Source organism: Condylura cristata, unplaced genomic scaffold, assembly GCF_000260355.1.
Source record: "Condylura cristata isolate star-nosed mole 26May11 unplaced genomic scaffold, ConCri1.0 scaffold00005, whole genome shotgun sequence".
In the NCBI taxonomy this organism is placed as follows: domain Eukaryota; kingdom Metazoa; phylum Chordata; class Mammalia; order Eulipotyphla; family Talpidae; genus Condylura; species Condylura cristata.
Genome location: NW_004567106.1, coordinates 20,673,938 through 20,694,754, shown reverse-complemented (window position 1 = coordinate 20,694,754; position 20,817 = coordinate 20,673,938).

Genomic DNA, 20,817 nt, shown 5'->3' with positions numbered 1-20,817 from the left:
TAACACATATAGGTGCTCCAAAACCAAAAAAAAAATCAAATTGTTTAGAGTGTTAATGTGATAAATTACTGAAACAAACTTCTCTGTTCATACCTACTTAATTTCCTGCTTTACTATAAACATTCTGCAGATCAAAGTTTTCTCCCACTGTCAAAATCTGACTGACCCATCTGCCTGTTCTGCTCCCCAGTCAGTCTCTGATGAATCTTTTTACCCCAGTTCTTGTAATGCATAACAAATGCATCTTTAAAAAAATATGACTGAGCTATTCAGATATAAGTATGACAGTGAGTTGTCTAGAAGTCTATAAAGCTATTTTCAATTCCTTAATTAGTTTGCTCAAAAATTCTACCTTTGTCAAAATTCCTAAAATTAATAAATTGGGCATACTAGAACACAATCAGCTCAATAAATTCTGATCCCAAATTTACAGTGATTCGTAGGCATGAAAAGGAGTTCTATATCTAAACACTCATGTGCAGCCAGGATCAAACCTTAACTCCGAATGTATGTCATACATTGAGTATAGATTTTCTGCATCAAGCTGAGATATTAATGAAATGAATGTTATTTGTGTATTTTTATTGAGATATAATTGACTTGTTGTATATTTGTTTCAGGTGTACAACACGGTTCAAAGACCTATTCTTGGGCCCTCCCTGGTGGCACAGTGGGTCAAAGTACAGCATTGAGAGGCTAAAGCCACCTCAGCATGAGTTCGATCCCCACTCACCCAGGGAAGTCACCCACATGGCGTGGCAGACCTCTCCTGATCCATCCGCTGCTCCCCTCAGCAGTGTACTTCGTCAATCTGCCTGTTCTGCTCCCCACTCTGTCTCTGGTGAATCCTCTCACCGTCCGTGCACCTTTGGCCTGTACCCCTGTTCTGTATGAATAAATAAATAAATATTTTTTTAAAAAATAAGCTAAAAAAATTACCTATTCTTTTAGCAACTTTTAAATGTAAAATGCAGTATTATCAAGTAGAGGGAACGTGTTGTACACTATAACCTCATAGTTCATGTATTTCCTAACTGGAAGTTTATAACTCTTAACCCCCTGTTACATTTTCTGCACCATCCACCTTCCACCCATGGAATCCACCAATCTGTTCTGTTTCTAGGAATACAATATTTTTATATTTTACATGTACTTGGGATCATATATTTGTCTTTCTCAGTTTGATTTACTTCACGTAGCAGAATGTTTCAATGAAATCTGTGAAGATTTCATTATCTTTTTACTGCTAAATTTAATATTTCTTTCATCTATTTATGTACACAGGTTATTTCCAAATTGTAAATAATGCTGAAGTGTACATGGGTGCATATGTATCCTTTCTAGTTAGTGGTTTTATTTGTATTTATTTATTTTTTAAATATTTATTTATTTATTCATACAGAACTGGTGTACAGGCCAGAGATACAGAGGGTGAGAGGATTCACCAGAGACAGAGTAGGGAGCAGAACAAGCAGATCGATGAAATATACTGCTGAGGGGAGCAGCGGGCGGGTCAGGAGAGGTCTGCAGCGCCATGTGGATCTCCTCTGGGGCAGGTGGGGATCAAACTCATGCAGAAATGGGTTAAGCCTTTCAGTGCTTTAACTTGCTGCACCACGAGGGAGGGCCCGTGGTTTTATTTTCTTTGGACATATACTGAGAAGTAAGATTACTGGTCACAGGGTGATTTTAATTTTTAATTTTTGAGGAACCACCATGTTGTTTTCCATAGTGGTTGCATCAATTTAAATTTCTACTAACAGTACACAAGGGTTTCTTTTATCTCTTTATATTATTGCCAACAGTTGTTATTTCTTGTCTTTTTGGTAATAGCCATTTTAACCTGGTGTGAGGTGATACCTTATTGTGGTTTTGACTTTTATTTCAGTGAACATCAGTGATGGAAATAACTTCTAAATAACTTACTTAAAAAATTATTTATGCATTCAGAACTGGAGTACAGGTCAGAGGTGCAGGGGCAGTGAGAGGGTTCACCAGAGAAGAGTGGGGAGCAGAATGGGCAGATCAACGAAGTACACTGCTGAGGGGAGCAGCGGGCCTCACAGGACAGGGCCCTGAGATGGAACCCACACTGAAGCGGCTATGGCCAGCTTGTAATGCTGAGTCTGAACCTATTGCATCACCTAGAGGGCCCTCAATTACTTACTTTACAAGTAAGTTATTTCTAACCCTTTTTCTGTACAATTATATAACTATGTATTTGTCACCTGATTGCCCTCATTTCTCAACAATGGCCCTGTACCTGCTTTATCTTTAAATCTCATGATGCAAGGAAATAGTTTGTTGATCCTTTCTGCCTCATATAACTTTGCTCCACTACTTCCTTGTTCTTGTTTTCCTCGCCCAGTTTCTCAGTACAAATTTATTATCCTTATTTTCTCTTATGAAATTTGTTTACAACACATACCCCCTTCACTTCTATTAATCTCTTTCTGACCTCCATGACCCAACCCTCTGAGGACAATATTGTGTAAATCTTGTCTATTACTCACAGCTTCCTCCACCTCCTCTAAGCTCTCTCAGGTGTCTTTGTGTCTACTACAACTTCCCCTAAGAAGATTTTGTCTTCACTGCTTCCACAATCAGCCAGAAAGAAAAGTTGATAGATTTTCTTCTCACTGTCCAGCAAATTCTGTATTGTTAAATTGTGTTCTTTCATGTCTCGTTATTTGAAATTTGCATCTTACCCCTATTTAATTGGCCTATATGCACTTTCACTTCTTTCTCACCCCTCTTTCATTAAAATATCGTGTCTACTTGTCAATCCTCACTGCCCTCTTAGTTTCTACTCCCATGCAGCACCATAGCATTAGCATCTTGCCATCTATATTGAAATATCTTGCAACATGATTTGAATAGTTCCTAAATTATTCTAATCCTATATTATTCACTATTCTATGTACTTTGTGTTTTGCAGTATTTCTTCTTCTTCTTCCTTTTTTTTTAAGTATTTTTTATTTATGCATACTGAACTGGGCTATAGGCCAGAGGTGTATCGGTGGTGAGAGGATTCACCTGAGACAAAGTGGGAAGCAGAACAAGCAGGTCAAGGAAGTACACTGCTGAGGGGAGTAGTGGGTGAGACAGGAGAGGTCTGCTGTGTCAGGTGAGTTACCTTTCTGGTCTGGGATTGAACTTGTGCTTAAGCAGCTGCAGCTAGCTTCACAGTGCTGTGATTTTAACCCGTGTGCCACAAATACTGTTTGTGCTCCATGAAATATTACTATTCTCATTTTGCAGATAAAGAAACCTATGTACCAAAGGGTTAAGTAACTTTTTTAAGATTAATTTTAGTTAATTGCTTATACAAGATCTGGAGTATAGGTCAGAGTTGTGGGGGTGTGAAAGAATTCACCAGGGACAGAGTGGGGAGCAGTACAGACTGGTGTACTCAAATGCACTGCTGATGAAGCAGCGAGTGAGACAGGAGAGGCCTGCTCTGCCATGTGGGTCAGCTCTCTGTCTGGTCAGAGATCAAACTTGTGCTGTAGTGGCTGAGACTTAACCCCTTGCACCATCAAGAAAGCCTCAGAGGATTAAGTAACTTGTCCATTGGTACAAAGGCAGTAAGTGGTAAACTAGAATTTGAACTCCAAAGCTTATGTTCCAGAGTCCATACACTCAGTCACAAGGTTCAGCTGTCTCCATCCCTCAGCACTTCTCCTTTCTTCCTGCTACTCCTACTGCATATAAGCCATGGATATTGAAAGATATCAGAAAACCAAGATTTAGGTTGCTTTTAGAAAGGAATGGAAAATTCCACTCACCTCAGCCATCACAATGAAAAAGTACTATTGATCCAGAAAACACTATTATAAATAGAAAAATGGTAGAAAAGACTTCATCTCTAGAGAGAAAGTGTACAGACACATTAAACCATCTGTCAGGGTGTCGATTAAGTACATGTATGATATACATGTGTGATACGTATATGTATATACATGTATACACAAGTTGGGGGGTATTAGATGAGATGAATGATGCAAGTTAAACAACTACCATAATGTAGTATCAGGAACAAGGTAAGCCTTCAGCAATTATTAGTGATTGTATTAACTATTTATTTCATTACTTTCCTGTCACTCTCACTACCCTAATATTGAATCTATCACTTGACTGTTAAAAGTCTAATAGTCCATGCAGATAAAAATAGCAGAGCATATCCTCTTGCAGAGACACAATTCTGCTTTCACAATTGTATATTTTCAGATTTATTTAATCAATTATAGCACTCAAACAGCAGCAATTGTAGTTCAGCTGAATTTTTATCTATATTAGCTTTTATAATTCTTTTACCTGAATAAGCTCTCAAAATATATCCTATAAGGAAAAATTTGAAGTGATATCAATCATTTGTTTAGCCTGTATTATCTAAGTACAGCAGAAGAAAACCCCTTTAGTATTTGTGGAAGAGAGCCATGATTATTTTCTTCTTTATACTTATTCCAGTCTACAGACTTAAAAATCTTGTCCTTCATCACAAAACTCCCAACGAATTTGTGCTAGTTGTTCATGTTTAAGAATAGCTTGATAGTTTCAAAGCAACTTCAAATACCAAATAACATTCCTCAGAAGTAAATGAAAAATTACTATTGAATCAAGCAACACTGGTTCTTGATAGAGAAGGTGTTTAAAATTGTACAGATTGGCTATAGATTTTGGCTATAAAGCACTTTGAATATGATACTAGCTTCATCTGTTCAAGTAGATGATGAGTCGGGTCTTACTATAGTAGTATATATAAAGAGAAGTATACCTCATGCAGCCAAATGAAGGCTGGAGTTGTAGATAAATCAACAAGATGCTCATCTTGGATGTTAACTGTGGGTGTATGGCATAATTGGGATTTTCTTTAGCCTTTTCATCTTTGTCTTCTTCCTCTTCTTATTCAGTGTCTTTTGTACTGTCTTCCATGTTTCACAATTCTAAAATGAAGTCATTCTATATTCAGCTATATAAGAATGTCTTCTTTTACAATGTATCATTAATAAAAAGTAAGCAAAACTCAGTTGCAATAAGCTACTCTCCAAGGAAATTATGGTTGGGAAATTTATCTATATTTATGTTATTATAAAAATCTCTGTTGTAAAAATGATTTCTTTTACTACATCAAATAAATAATTCTAACTTTAAAAAGTAAGATATTTTTGCACTAACTGGAAAAGCATATATATCTAGAATGTGAACTCTGAGGTCAGAAACCTAATTTTATTTACTGAGCATTATAGTAAGTATTCAATCACTATTCATTGAATGGGCAAATATTAACTTCATCCTAAATTATAACACAAATTTAGTTCAAATTACTTCTGGAAAACTAACTGCATGTCAGGTGAAGGGCTCTACACCTTTACTATCTGTTAGTACAACAGCTCAGGCCTACGCTGTGTGCACTATCTATTGGCATCTTTCCCATGCTCATGTGCATGCTCACTTATCCCATCAGATCACTTACAGAACATAAGCTTTCAGAGTATGTCAATAGGATACAGTGAGGTTAATAATTTGCCTTAGGTCATAAACTAGTTTACCACTTAAATTGACTTCCTATTTGGTAAATAATCTGTGGTTCAATCTGATACCCCAAGCTACAACAAATAAAATGTCAAAATGCTAATTTGTATTTGTAAAATATAGAGAGTCATTGGTGTATCCTCATGAATCTGAACTTTGCAGATAACATTCTCACTACTTGAGATGATCTGTCTTCCCTACACCCCTTATTTTATTAGTTGATCTTCACTCATGACTTATAACTTAATTTGTGCAAATGTCCTGCTTAGAAGTCCTCCCCTGCCTGGCTGTCTCATGTCATCTCCTATTCAGTGTTCATATGGCACTCACGCACTTACGGCATATCTCTTTTATAACACTATACTCATTTGTGACAATAGGTTTGCTCTTTGAGTGGGGAAAAAGAAACTTTGTCTTTATATTCCCTAGCACATTATGAGCAAATCATATTTGCTCAATGAGTATTTTTGAATGAAGAATATATAAATAATAGGTGTATTTGTCTAGATAGGTAAAGATAGATCATAATTATAATCACAGCCTAAATCTGCCTCTCACTTAATGTATTTTTAAAAAATATTTATTTATTTATCCATAAATAAACTATTTAGTCATGCAGGCCAGAGGTATAGGAGGTGAGAGGATTCACCAAAGACAGAGTGAGGAGAACAAGTGGATAGACTGAAAATACACTGCTGAGGGGAACAGCAGGTGAGACAGGAGAGGTTTGCTATGCCATAGGGATCAGCTACCTGTCCAGCGGGGGAATCAAACTCATGCTGCAGTGGCTGCTGATAGCTTGATATCAGTGTGTCTATAAACCCTGCATCACCAGGGAGGCTCTGACCACAAAATTCAAGGAGACAGACTGGCAAGAGTTCAATATTTCGTGTTGAACTGCAGTCTGAAGCAATTAAACTGCTAGATTGCCAAGATATAAGAAAATGCCACAGAATTGCACATGGAAATAAAATTCACTTCTGATATTATCATCCAAAATTATTGGCCAAATGATATTACCATGCAAATTATTGGCATGCAAGATAGACCTTCTCTATGTCTGCTTTAAATGCCCCTAAATCCTTTCCATGTACATTAACTGGCCAGCACCTGTGACTTTTCTTCATTTGCCTACTTTGAGGCTATTAGAACTCCTTTGCTCCAAGTCAGAAATGTTTGTTATTCACATGTACATATCCTCAAGTAGTTGTTGATTAATGGCTATAGCTTGTGAAAATAAGAGCTCAACTCCCTATCTTCAGTTTAGGATAACTTAGAAGCATTGTTACCCTCTAGAATTCTCCTTTGTGGAATTTTTGTCTGAGTCAATTATCTTGTTTGGCATTATTTAATTTCTTGTTTTGTTTTCCTCACTTGTTATCAGTCACCCCGCAGAATGTATTTTTATACATCATTTAACACAGCATATGCACACACATTCTTGTCTTAATGACTACACCTGAGGAACTTGACCTAAGACAGGTGAGCAGAGAAGTATTATGTAGGATCCAAGAAAAAGTAGAACAGATGTAGGTGAAAATGTCTATCACATCATAATTAAAAGCAATTTGGTGATCACACTAAGGGTTAAAGGACATGCTTCTAGCTATATAATGCTATCAATAAGGACTATCAATAAGTGTTTTATGTATTCACAATGTAATGACTGACAGATGGAGAGGCAGGGGCAAATGAAATAGAATGGCTTAAATTATCAAGTAAAAAGTAGCTATTTTTTGGGCCCTCCCAGTAGTGTAGCAGGTTAGAGCACAGCACTAGGAAGCTAGCCACTGCCACTTCATCAAGAGTTCGATCCCCAGCAAGGGGAGTGAACCACATGGTTTGGCAGACCTCTCTGGTCTCGCTTGCTGCTCCTCTCAGCAGTGTATTTGGTCGATCTGCCTCTTCTGCTCCCTACTCTATGCTCCTGTACTTCTGGCCTGTAGCCCAGTTCTGTATGCATAAATAAATAAATCTTTAAATAAAATGTAGCAACTTTTTTATGAAGGCACTGATAAAACAAACTTGCAAAAGGGAAGCACAGATAAAACTTGGCCTCTAGGCTTCTCCTAAATCAAAATTCACAGGTGGCCCTGATACTGTGTATCTGAAAAGTAGTCTAAGTATAGGTACCATATGTAATGCCGTTTCAAATACATATGGATTCAAAGCCTATGGTCCTATGTTTTCTCCAACCTTTGTAAAGAGCTGTTGTGGATCCTCACTCTAAGAAGCGGCATGCACGTCCCTATGAGGGATGACTGCCAAGAACTCTCCAGGCCAGGTCCTGCTGCCTCTACATTGCCAGTTTGCCAAGAGATTCATTATTTTCCCCCTATCACTGCCAATTGAACAGTATGCTTATATTATTGTAGTGTGGATTTCCCTCCAATAAATTCATATTACTATATGCAGTGGGGTTGAGTCATAAGTGAAGGCTTCCTGTTTCATGGAAGTTAGAACTCTCGAGATCTCAAACCTGCTTTAACAAGAAGAAGGAATATAAGCTTATACAAGAAAAGAGTCACTGGAAGAGTGGCTTTTCTGTTGGATAAAATGCTGAGGAAGCCAGGGAAGTTTGCATTTGTTTGTAACAGGAGATATTATTTGAAAGTCAGGAAAGCTCACAGGCAAGGCAAGGAATCCATGGTCTATCATGTTAATAAACAGTGCACACAAGGAGGAATAAACAATGAAAAAGTTAATATGGTGGCATTCTGGATTGGGGTCATCTTTTCATAATACTAATAGTATGGGGATTTGGAGAATCTGATTTTAAAAATAATTCAAAATGGACTCATCAACAATTATTAACTAAAAATAGTATAAGTTGTCTTACAGAAATTTTAAAATTGCCACCCTGCATCAACATGGTACTTTCAAATTGTAACTGTATTAATTATTGCAAGCAATCTAACTCAATTATGGTACTTTCATAATTACTTTATTATCAAAACCCAATCACTTGTCTATTATACAATCATATGCAAATAAATGTTCTTGAAAGCAAAGGAATTATCTTACTTTCTTCAAAGGGTTTACATACCCTGTACCAATCTCAAGCCATAACAAAGACCCTATTTTTCTTCTCAGTGTCCATTGATTTCATTCTTTCTAATTTCTCTGGTAATTTTAAATCTGGGTAAGTGTAAAGAAAAATGATCCTAGAACTTCTGGTAAAAGAAGTTGCCTAATATGAGTCATAGAATTTTAAAAATTAGACAAATTGAGAAAAACTTTTGATGCCCCTGTATTTCAACTTGAACTTCATATTGAAATGTCTGTATGGCTACTTTGGATGTTTTTCCTCCTCCACTACAGGTGTTCTTTCTCTCTCTGTGTCTGTGTCTTCCCTCATCAGAGCTATTCATGAATAAGAAAATGCAAAGTGCTCAAAAATGTTTTCAAAATATAAAGCATAAAGGTAGCTGCTTGCAACAAGTTTAAATGCTGTATTTCAGGATATAAGTAAAAAGATTTTAAAGATATTTCTTCCTACATTACTGAGCTTGTTCATTGAAAACAGAATAAAAGCAAAGGATGGAAGGCAGAGGTTCTTTCCAGAAGCAAAGTTTATTCATTTGAGTAGGCTGTTATCTTGTAGGGAAACACTTACAAATGAAAAATTGGTAGGAGAAACCCAGAGGAAGATAATTCACCAAGAATGTTCCAGAGATCTTGTCGGGCTTAGGAAATGTCACATTACTTGCCCTTCTTCTAGAATCATCAGTATTTGTAGCATTGTTGATTAGGTTTGCCTTTATTTTCAGCTTTTTATGTCAGGGAAAACATGCTGCTATCTAAGTAACTTGTATAAAATAGAAAACAGAATTTGATTATTAGTCTTGTGAAATATAAAATAAACTTTCTGGATGTTTGAAACCCTGTTCATAATTTCTTTTTGACAGTTTCTTTACACTTCATGGGGTAAGTATAGTAAGCACTATTTGTATCATCTGCCTATAATTTTCTCCCTGATAGCTTAGAGGTGAAAATATCCTAGCTATTTAACGAGTCTATGTTTGGGTGCATTGTGCTGTTTTACAAACTCCTTAGTGATAATCAAATCTTTGGTGTGAGGAGTTTACACATAGATCTTCGGTTATTTTTTTACATTTTGAGCCTCATGTGCTTATCATGTAGAATAATGGCTTAAATGGAGGTCAAGCTCAGTTTTACAGTATGTTGTTTAGAGTGGGATGGGTTAGAACATTTGATGACAAGGTAAGGCATGTTATGGAAGAAATGAAATACCAATAAGTAGATAATGAAGAACCATGAGTCACATGTTTCTTATTCTAAGCCACAGTTCTTTACATCTAGAATTTCCTTCATGAAGATGAATACCTAGAGCCATGTTCATTTGCATTTCTTTTGTAATGAACTATGATGGAAATCTGAGTTCTGCAGTCAGAGACATCTGGAGGGCAATTTTTTAAGATTTTATTTATTTATGCATACAAAACCAGGGTACAGGTCAGAGGTACAGGGGCGGTGAAAGGATTCACCAGAGACAGAGTGGGAAGCAGAGCAGGCAGACTGACAAGGTACACTACTGATGGTAGAAGTCTGCTGTGCCATGTGGGTCACCTTCCTGTGTGGGAGTCAAACTCGACTGAAGCAGCTGCAGTCAGCTTCACTGCACTGCACCTTCATCTGTTGCACCCCCAGAGAAGACCCTGGAGGGCAATTTTTAATTTCTTATTTTACTCAAATCTTTCTTCTAGCTATATATTAAATGATGGCAAAAATATCATTATTATTATTATTATTATTATTTTGGAGCTTAGGACCTTCGTATCATCCTGTGTCATGCTTACCTGTCAATTTATTCATATACACCTGGATTTACAATATAGCCAATAACATAAAAAGTGCTGTGAAGACTATGATAACTTTCAAGTATGGGATCTAGCATTAAAGATCAGACTAGCTCTCAGACTAGCCCAACCTCACATGAAATAGGTCTAAACTACCAATCTTAGAATTTTTGTGCATCAATAAATCATTTTATTGATTTATTTTTATTCATTTATTTAGTGGTTTATATGAATTAAAAAAGTAATGGTAACTTTTAACTAAGAATAAGGTTTTAAATGTAGCATTAGTTCCTTAACTAGTCCTGTTAATGTTATAGCTTTAGTTTTGAAGCTCTAGTTACGATTAATCTGGTATTTTGTCTAGTTGTCTTCATGTACAAGTCTAAAACAGCTTATTCACATCAGCTTTGAAAGGATATTTATAATGTTGTCTGTTGGCGCTGATGACAAAGTGTTTTTAGTTTTAGGAAACTTAAATATACAACATTTTGATGTTCAAAACAAATTTATTTTCAAGGAAGTCTTGACTCTCTTATTGTAATGTGCCTACTATATTTTAAATGAGATTTAAATATCATTTCCTTTTAGTGCAGTAGACAAGCTCAAGAAAAAACTCTTACAAAGGCTACCAAATATTGCTTCAGTTAGGTAAGCAGACCTGCACAGCTTTCTGTGTCATGCTTATTCAAGCAATAAATTGCTTTTTTAGACAAAAATCCTCCTCTAAAATTGCTTTTCAAAAATGAAGATATTGAATGCGTAGTATTGGGAACACTTCATTTTGCTTTTTACCAAATACAATTCTTTTCTACTTGAAAGCAAGCATCAGAAAAACAAGATGGATTTATTATATTTTGTGTTTTTCTTATTCATACTGAGTTCACTTTTACTTTGCCCCTATAATGATTATTCCCAATCTATAATTTAATTTCATTGGCTCCTAGCCTGGATATTTGGAAAGTAACTTTAAAATATCTGAGATATGTTTGTCAAATTTGAATTAACTGCCTGATATTATTTCCTTGAATGTTATTTCTAAAGATAGGCAAAAGTCAGTTGGTATAAATTTTGGTTATAAAACAAATGTCATGAGAATGTAATATAAAAACTAGGTAAAAGCTTAAGTTGAGTGCTTTCTAAAGATTTTTAAATTTTTGATAGAATATAAATCTTGGATTCTTAATAGATATTTATCATCCTTGAAGTTTCATAAGTCAAGTGAGTAACAAGTACCTTCTATTTTAGTCTCTCCTGAGAAAAATGCTAACAATATCACACATATACAAATAGGCTAGTATGTGAAGAAAGTAACAAGGAGGGAATTAAATGAAAATTTGGGATTTTAACTCTTAAAAAAAACCTATTAAATTCTGTGTTAAAAACATTAGACAAAGACATGCTCAAATTTGTACTCAGGTGAATCTAATCACCTCTAGATTATTGTGGTATATGCTGAGCAAATTCTGACACAGAGGGTTATTTGTTTAGTTTACTTCTGATTCACATTAATTTAAGTCAGCTTATGTGGGATTTATTGGTCTTTATTCTAATCCAAGTTGGCTATAAAGCCTATGGAGGGGGTTATGGGGGATGGAGGGAGCAGGGAGGACATGATACACACGAACATAAAATTTTGCATCCATTTTCATGCACTGTGCAGACTTGCTGAAGCTTGTTCATTAACTACATAAGAATTTGTATTAGGTCTCTAACTTGCAAGTAAGGGAAAACTAGGTCATGTTATCTTAAGATAAAGAAAATACATTGGCCCTTGTAAAGAGGAATATATCAAAATAACTAAAAGTGATGAAGTAATGCCTGAAGAAAGAATTGGCATTGTGAACTCAACATTAAGAGATACCTTATCTGCTGTTTATTTCAATATATCACTACTTCTCTTGGTATATTAATGTCCTACTCAGAGATGACTTCTTCATCTTGTCAAGAGCATAAATAACCCAGATTCTACTTAAGGAAAAGCAGTATTCCTGACCATCCAGCAAAGAAAAACTATCTTTGGTAAGGTCACTTGTCAATCCACTACTCACTGTTGCTCAACTTAGTCAAGTTCAAGTTACTTCCGTAGCAAGGGAGGCAGAGTCTGCAACTAGAAGGAAGAGAATGGATTACCTAAAACACTACCACCATGTCTATGGATTCGTGCTTTAGAAATCTTAGATGAGAGAGATAATAGCTAAATATTTATTTTTCTCAACCTTTATTCAATCTATATTTCAAGCCATGTTTGATGAACATGAATGATGTCCAATTATTCTCCTTTTCATATCATATCATTTGTCAATGATGCGAACAGTTGTTTGCTGAATTGCTTAATTAGTTTCTGAAAACAGGAAGGATAGTTACTCAGTTTGTGTGTGTTTATATGTGTGTGACTCACAGTGTTAAAAGCTAGTCATGACATTTTTAAGTGAAATGTGCATTTTTAACATTTTTTGACTACTTCCTTAACTCTAGAAAATAAAGACATACCTCAAAACTAGATTTGTAATATTTGCCAATTTCTATGGTGTAAATATGCCCACCACAGCAGATTTTAAGCTACTGCCCAGATATCCTTGAATAGAGTTAAGATGTGAATTAGCACAGTGGTTCTATTTGTGCCATATTATAAACAAAAATAACCTTAAAAATCTAAATAGTAAACTAATTAGGAAGTGAATAATTTTCAGTGTTTACTACCTGTTTCACATATTTGTTATTCAATTATTCATATATCTCCTCTAAAGTTTTAATAAAGTATAAGTGTAAAATTTTACTAGCAATAGGGCCCTCCCTGGTGGCATAGCAGGTTAAAGCCCAGCACAAGCCACTTCAGCATGAGTTTGATCCCTGCCCAAGAGCTGACCCATAGCAGCATACTTCGTCATTTGGCCTGTTCTGCTCCCCACTCTGTCTCTGGTGAAGCCTCTCACTGCCCCTGCACCTCTGGCCTGTACCCCAGCTCCTATAGATAAATCTTAAAAAAAAACTTTTGACTAACAATATTTCAAGAATTGTAACTAATTGTAACAATTGTTCCAGGTCACTTCCAGTGATAGTTTATATGATTTCTACCAAGAAAGGGGTAGTTAAGGAATAACTTGAAATTATTGCAAGATGTAGAATTGGCATTAGATCAAGTTTCTGCCATGGCCATTACTATGACTTAAAAACAATTTACTCAATAAATATATACATACATATAATATATTTATTTTATATAATATAGTATATAAAATATATTTATTTATAATGTCAATAAATATAACTAGGTACATATGTAGTATCATACATATTCAAATTAAATAGTTTTACTTTATAGTTGGACAAGCTTTATATTATCATCATTTTGACTTGTTCAAATCCATTTTTCTCTTGTATTAATGCAAGTTATTGAGAGGTTATTTGATCACATTTACAAAAGTGTAATTTCCAAGGGCTTTATCTTCTAGCTAGAAAAGGAAGCAAAAATAGAATTTTTGAAAGCCTTTTCTGTGCCTTCATTGATGTATATGATTAAAATCTGTTGTAATCATATTCTATTTCTTTATATTATAATCTCTACAGAATCTCTTTCACACTTTAATATTCTAAAAACTTCTATTGTAGACTAAGTAAACACTCAAAATACGCTGTTTACCTCAGATACAGCTGCCATTATTTAATGACCATGATTTTTCTAAGAAGTAGAACTAAAGGAAAATGACAGTGAGAAACACTTTTGAGACTTTAATGTATTTAATATTCAACACATAAGTGTCTTTTTATTGGTTTTCCTACAACTCAAACTCGTGTGTATTTTAAACAAAAGATGAATGTATGAGAGTAATTATTGAATAAATTAAATTGAAAATGGATAGTAATTGTGTCATTTAGTAATTATTTTGTCTTTGATGTTGCATATAGACTTGTTGCTTTTAATCATTATGGCTGTAAAAACCTATTAATTTTCTTAGTGTTCATTAAAATGTGTATTTCATAAAATAAGCCAATAAATGCAATTATATAAGATACAGCATGCCAAAAATATTCCTAAGGAATTGGTTAAAAAGAAAATGGATAATGAGACTAATAAATAATGGAAAGATAATATAACGCTTAGGAGAAAAATCTTCAAATATTCTGAAAATAAATTTACATTAGCAGTTTGTGACGTCAAAATGGAAAGACTTTGGAAATAACTTCTCATAAATGTCCTTGAACTGTAGCAAAATAGGGCTGCTGATGAAGTTAGTGCACCATGTGTACTTTGTGGTTTGCTCTGGCTGTGGTTACAGATCACAGTGTTAGCCTTTTATGCTCTAATGGGGCTCAGAAGCAGCCTATTAGCATGGTCACAAAAAAACACTTTAGGGACAAGGGAGAAGCCTAAAAAGAAAGATGGGGAATTGATTAATGGTAGACTTATCATCAGAAACTGAGGAGGAAAGGGGGATGAAATTGATCTAGGAAAACAAAACAATATGTCTTTCAGAGAGTAAAGTGATAACAGAAAAAACAAGTGGGCACTCTGGAAAAAGAAGTCATCAAGATGTTTGTTTCAAGAGATCCTGGTATGATCTGAGCTGTAAAAAGAAGTGAGTGATTGGGAAAAAGAGACAGGTTTTTATTGGCCATTCGAAAGTTGTATTAATTCCTTGATGTGACACTGAGTTTGTGGGGGGCTACAGTAGAAAAAAACAAAAGTATGTTTTGAGTCAGAAAAGTCTGGACTCAATTTGATTTGCTATTCACTAGTTGCAAAATGAGGCAAATTAAATAATCTTTTGAGCCTTAATTTCCTCATTAAAACAATGACGCTAGCAATACTTACCATGAAGTTTCAAGGTAACAAGGTCTATAGTTTGTACAGAGGATCACTTTAAGAACATTAATTACCTTGACCCTCAGTGAGCTGTATGGGAGACTCTCCTTATTGGAGGGGCGGAGGCAAAAACCTGTCCCACAGTCCCCCTAGAAATTACCAGAAAGTAATTTTTGGATGGAATATCTGAACCAACATCTGACTGTACTTCTTCCTTTGTTCCAAATTTCCAAGTTTTTCTTGTTTCAAGGATGTGGCATCCTTAACCTTAGTGGTGGCTATTAGAACTTTCTGGGAAAGCTCTCAGGCTTTTCAGAGCAACTGGCTCCTGATTCTGGTTCATGCTTATTGCTTCTTTATTCATTTTCTATTCTATTAATTCCTGGTTTTCTTTTCTGAGTAGTCTGCATGAGCCAATGCCTTAAGTTTGTTTTCCTGCCCCTCAAAATCTTTAGGTTCTGTGTGGTTCTACCTGTCTCTCTGTGACTGATCCATCTAATAATCAAGGTGATGATTTGTTAATGTGATACTTTAAAAATTGTGTACTTTTACACAAAAACACTGATTCAAAAAGACTGCACCCCATGTTGATTGCTACTTTATTTACAATAGGAAATACATGGAATCAACCTAAATGCCCAAAAGAAGATGACTGGATTAAAAAGATGTGGTACATATACGCAATGGAATATTGCTCAACAGTCAAAAGAGATAAACTCATGCCTTTTGCAGCAACATGGATGGATCTGGAAGGGATCATGCTTAGTGAAATAAGCCAGAAAAAAAAAAGGAAAATAATGGATGGTTTTACTCACAGCAGGAGCATAAAGGACTAGGGTTAAGATAATAATAATGAACAACTGTATGCCAGAGAAATTTTATGAGGGTGAGTGGGGAATGCGATCAAAAGTGGTGGGGGAAAAGTACATGGTGATGACACATGGGGTGAAAAACCCCACAGAGATTACAGCTGAGATGGAAAAAGGCACAAAATGGTGAAAAATAAACTAATAGTAAAATTTAAAAGTGTATAACTTTTGAGGATCTACTAAAATAATATTTCTCAAACCATTTCCTCATTTAGGGGCTAGGAGAGAGATTCCTTAGATTGAATATTTTCTACTGTTAGTAAATAGACAGTATTTAATTCAGATTATGTATTGCTCCATGACAACAACCCAAAATTATGATTTAATTTGTTATTCATGCAAAGTCTAATGTTTGCATTTTGATTTAGTGGGTGGTTTCTTCTGTGTATTCCCTTCCATCTTGAGTCTTATTATCAACTGATGGCATCCAAAGTGACCTTGGAATATGAAGAGAGAGGGTTGCTGCATTCTACTGATTTGAGCAAGTTACAGGACCTAATCTAGATAGGCAGACTTTGTAATCTCTCTTGATGCCCTGGAGGAAAATGCAATGACTAGGTCAACATGGGCACTGAATTTTTTAGAGATACTATGAAATAGTCCTTCTTTTCCAAAAGCCAAAGACTCATAGATTAACAACAAATTTGTCTAAAGTCTATTATATAAAGACAGAGATGAAAACTGGAAAAGACAAACTTAATTATATTTTCACAGTATAGAAGTTCAATATAACCAAAATTTCTGGCATAAGGATAAAGTGTAAATGTGATGAATTACCCAGTGGAATGGACACAGATTCAAAGTAAAAAGTCTTGTTGAAGGAATCAGTTTTTCATGTAGTACTAAAATAGAATTACGATTACAATCATGGCCCTCCCTGGTGGGGCAGCTGGTTAAAGCACTGCACTAAGAAGCTGAAACTACTTCCGAATGAGCTCCCTGGGGTGACCACATGGCGTGGCAGACCTCTCCTGACCCTCCTGCTACTCCCCTCAGCAGTGTACTTCATCGATCTTCCTGTTCTGCACCCCACTCTGTCTCTGGTGAATCCGCTCACCCTCCGCATCTCTGGTCTGCACCCCAGTTCTGTACGAATAAATAAGTAAATCTTAAAAAAAAAAAAAGAAAAGAAAAAGAAAAGAATGCAATCACATAGACTTTAATTTGGGGGTCAATAAAATCACATTTAAATGATTCTGTAGTTTGTAAGCTTGGAGTAGGCAGAATGACTGTCATGCAGTTTTAGGAAGACCATATAGTATTATTTTGTACAGAATCACTTGCCTGTGATATTTTCCCTGTCAATTTTCTGCCCTAACGGTGCAAACAATAAAATACAAAGATGTAGAGCAAGATGGCTTATATTTTAATTATATAATTATGGAATTGAAAAAGCCTGATCTCAACTGTTTCTCTCCTCCCTCCCCCCCCTCCCGCCACTTTTTTGAGATTGAAGTACATCAGGCAAATGTAGAAAGATGTTAATTATATCTTTGTAGCTTCAAAACACCAGCGGTTGAGGGGTGATAGAAATTCCCAGTATGAATTTCATGATACTGCAAGCTTTAGATTATGAATAGTTATCCCATTTAAACTTAGTGAATTCAGTGAATAAAATAATGTGTAAATAAGAGAGCAAATTCCATGATTCTATTAAAGGATTCTCTGGTAAATAACCAGTCACATGCCTCTACTAAGAAGGCAGGCATCTCAACTATAGAACACAGTGGAAAAAACAAAACAAACAAACAAACAAAAAAGGATTCCTTCATTCATCCTCCTGCCACTCCCACCAATAAAAACAAACATGTCCCATTCAAAGCAGAACATTTAGCTCTCTGTTAGCAACAGAAAGAACACTTCCCCAGCAACAGGAAAACCCAAAAAGGACATCTATTTTTAAAAATAAAATGTGAAGCCTTCAGCATTTTGCTGATTTAGTGAACAAGTTTAATCTTATGCATCCAAATTAGGTGAATGTCCTATGGATTTCAAGAATAAATAACCTAATCTTAGATGCTTTTTATTTGATTATTTGCTTTGTCATGTGCTAAAATTTGACATTTTTGCTGATTTTTCTGTTCATTGATAGTTATACATAAAGTAGGTTGTCACCTTTTAAGTGGAGAGATAGTAATCAAGGAGTTCTTTACCACACACAAAATAGTTCACAAATAGTATGCTTTTGCTTGTTAGCTAAGTTTTGGAAAGGGCGATGATGACTATGCTAGTTGAAGGAAAGTGATAGAAAAATGTACTGGAAATCACTTGCTATCATACTACTGTTTTGAAGTGAAAAATCGTAAGGGACATTTGATCTGGGTTTCAGGACATTGTCTCATGCTTCAAACAATAACTGTATTAATGTACACAGTGTGTTAGTCTTAATCTAATTATTTGTTTCAATCTCTTAATTTTTCTGAAAAGGCCACTGATGCTCAACAAATGATTTTCACTTTCCAAGTTTAATCTTATTTAATAGTAAAGACAGGAACACAATGCAAATTTCTCAGAGTTCTTTCTCTCTACAGTCAATAGTAGAGACATATGTCTAATATTTCTTCTATTCAGTTGTGTAAATATACATAATAAATAGTTCTAAATTGAAAATGTCAATGAATACAAAAAGATTACTGTATGAGCTAGGGAAAAGGTAGATCAAATTGACTTTGTACCAGAAACAGATTACAATATTAAAACAACAGTACTTCTTAGAATAATATTTTCTAACCTTTGTTGGGCTAGGAAAGTAAGAAGCAATATAATAGCAGTCTTTGATTTCACTCTTACTCTGCAAAAACAGAATTAGATGAGCTAAGCCTTAAGTATGGGGACATATTAGATTTGTCTATGAATGTGAGTTCCTTTTACGATTCCTCCTTTAGCTGAATGCAAAAACATGTTTCAAATAAGAAATTTAGGACAAGATCATTGATATATATTCGCTTTTAAACTTAGCTGATTTAATATACTTAATGAAGCAGTACAATCAAACATTTATTTCAGAATTATATACCTCTACAGGACATATATACACATAAATGCACACACATAAATACATGTAAATATATATTTTTTATTAACTAATGATTCTGTTATTAGTTGCGTAACAGGCAAAAAAATTTAATTCTCTGGGTGTTAGTATCCTCATTTGTCAAGTGCTAATTAATAGCTTCTAACTTACAGAGTTGCTGTGAAACATTTAAAACAGTCTTTTGGCATATGCTAAAAACTTAATGTTAGGTAATATGGATAATTTTATATATAGTATGTATGTGTATGCATATATTTATTAATATCTTTATTTCAAGTGATTTTCTCCTATAAAATCATCAGTTATTTGTGTCTATAGATAAAAATGTGAAAGTTAATTTCATTACACATTTTCTAGAAATCTGTAGATGAGAATGTAAAAGTAATTTCACATGTTATCTTTTTCCTTATGTTTTAAGACTGTAAAACTATTCTGATGAGATGATAGACATTTGTTAAAAGTCAGCACAGAGTAACACCTAAAATATGCAAATAAAAAATCAAACATTTAGAAGATTGGGTTTATCTCAAGAAGGAAAGTAGAGTAGTAAGAGAATCTAATTGTATCACAAATGTATGAAACAAACTCACTGAAGAGAGTGTGGAAAAAGGTGCTGAACTAAGCAACTCTGGAAGTGATGGACGTTTGTCAAGATTAAAAATAAAAGGAATGGCATTTTCAAGATGATAAAATTGCTTCCCCAAAGGTGTGAGTAAATACTTCTGATACTGCCACACATGTTCACTGAAACTGAACAATTAAGTAAATGACTGGCAGATGGCAGGAACCAGTTGGAGTGAGAATTTACAGATAAGCATGGACGGGAGGGTAGAATGACCTATCTGGTAATAGGTCCAAGTTGAAGACATAAACTTGAATTCAGGCTTATCTTAATATAGACACAAGTGATTACACACAGAAATGTTTTTAGATAGGTGCATAGACATGAACTAACACACACACACATATGTACACACACACACACACATATTTTCTTGCAATAGAAATTTATGGACACCCTGAGTAAAAAAGAACATACCTAATACCTAGATCTTGAGTTCTAATACCAAAGGAACCAAAATTCCCTAGAGGAATAGTTGATTTTAGGATTGTAATATGATAACCTGTGGCATCTTGTAATGCCAGAATGTAAAGAAGTGCTTAAACAAACAAACAAACAAACAAACAAAATCCCACACTAAGGGTAATATATTAAAAGGATATAAAGCAAGGCAAAGAAATCTCAACAATCTCAAGCTTTTGTTTGAGTAACAAAATAAAGTTGGACTGGATTTAACACAAAGTATAAAATAAATACTTATATATTCATAAACATCTAAATGATTATAGCTATAAAAATGGAGAAATATTTCCTGTGCAAAATAACTCTAAATAATTTATATAGATACTCCATTCTTAGGAGCATGTATCACTGTTCTTTCAATAGAGGATCATGACTTTCTTCCAAAGTATAGTGTGGAAAGTGGGGAAAGGAGAGATTTACAGTGGAAAACATGAAAAACTCTCCCAGTCAATCATCTTAGTATCTTTGATGAGAACCCAGGGACAAGTTATTCTCTCATGGCCTCTGAGGATAATAAGAACTACTGTGTTTGTCTTTTTCAATTGTTAAATATGTGCAAATGTCTGCCATAGGGCCTTACCTATACTATGTACTGGGTAATAGATTGATAACTTAGAACTAAATATTTGAAAAGTGATCTAGATTTAATTTTTGTGGCATAAAATTTTGGC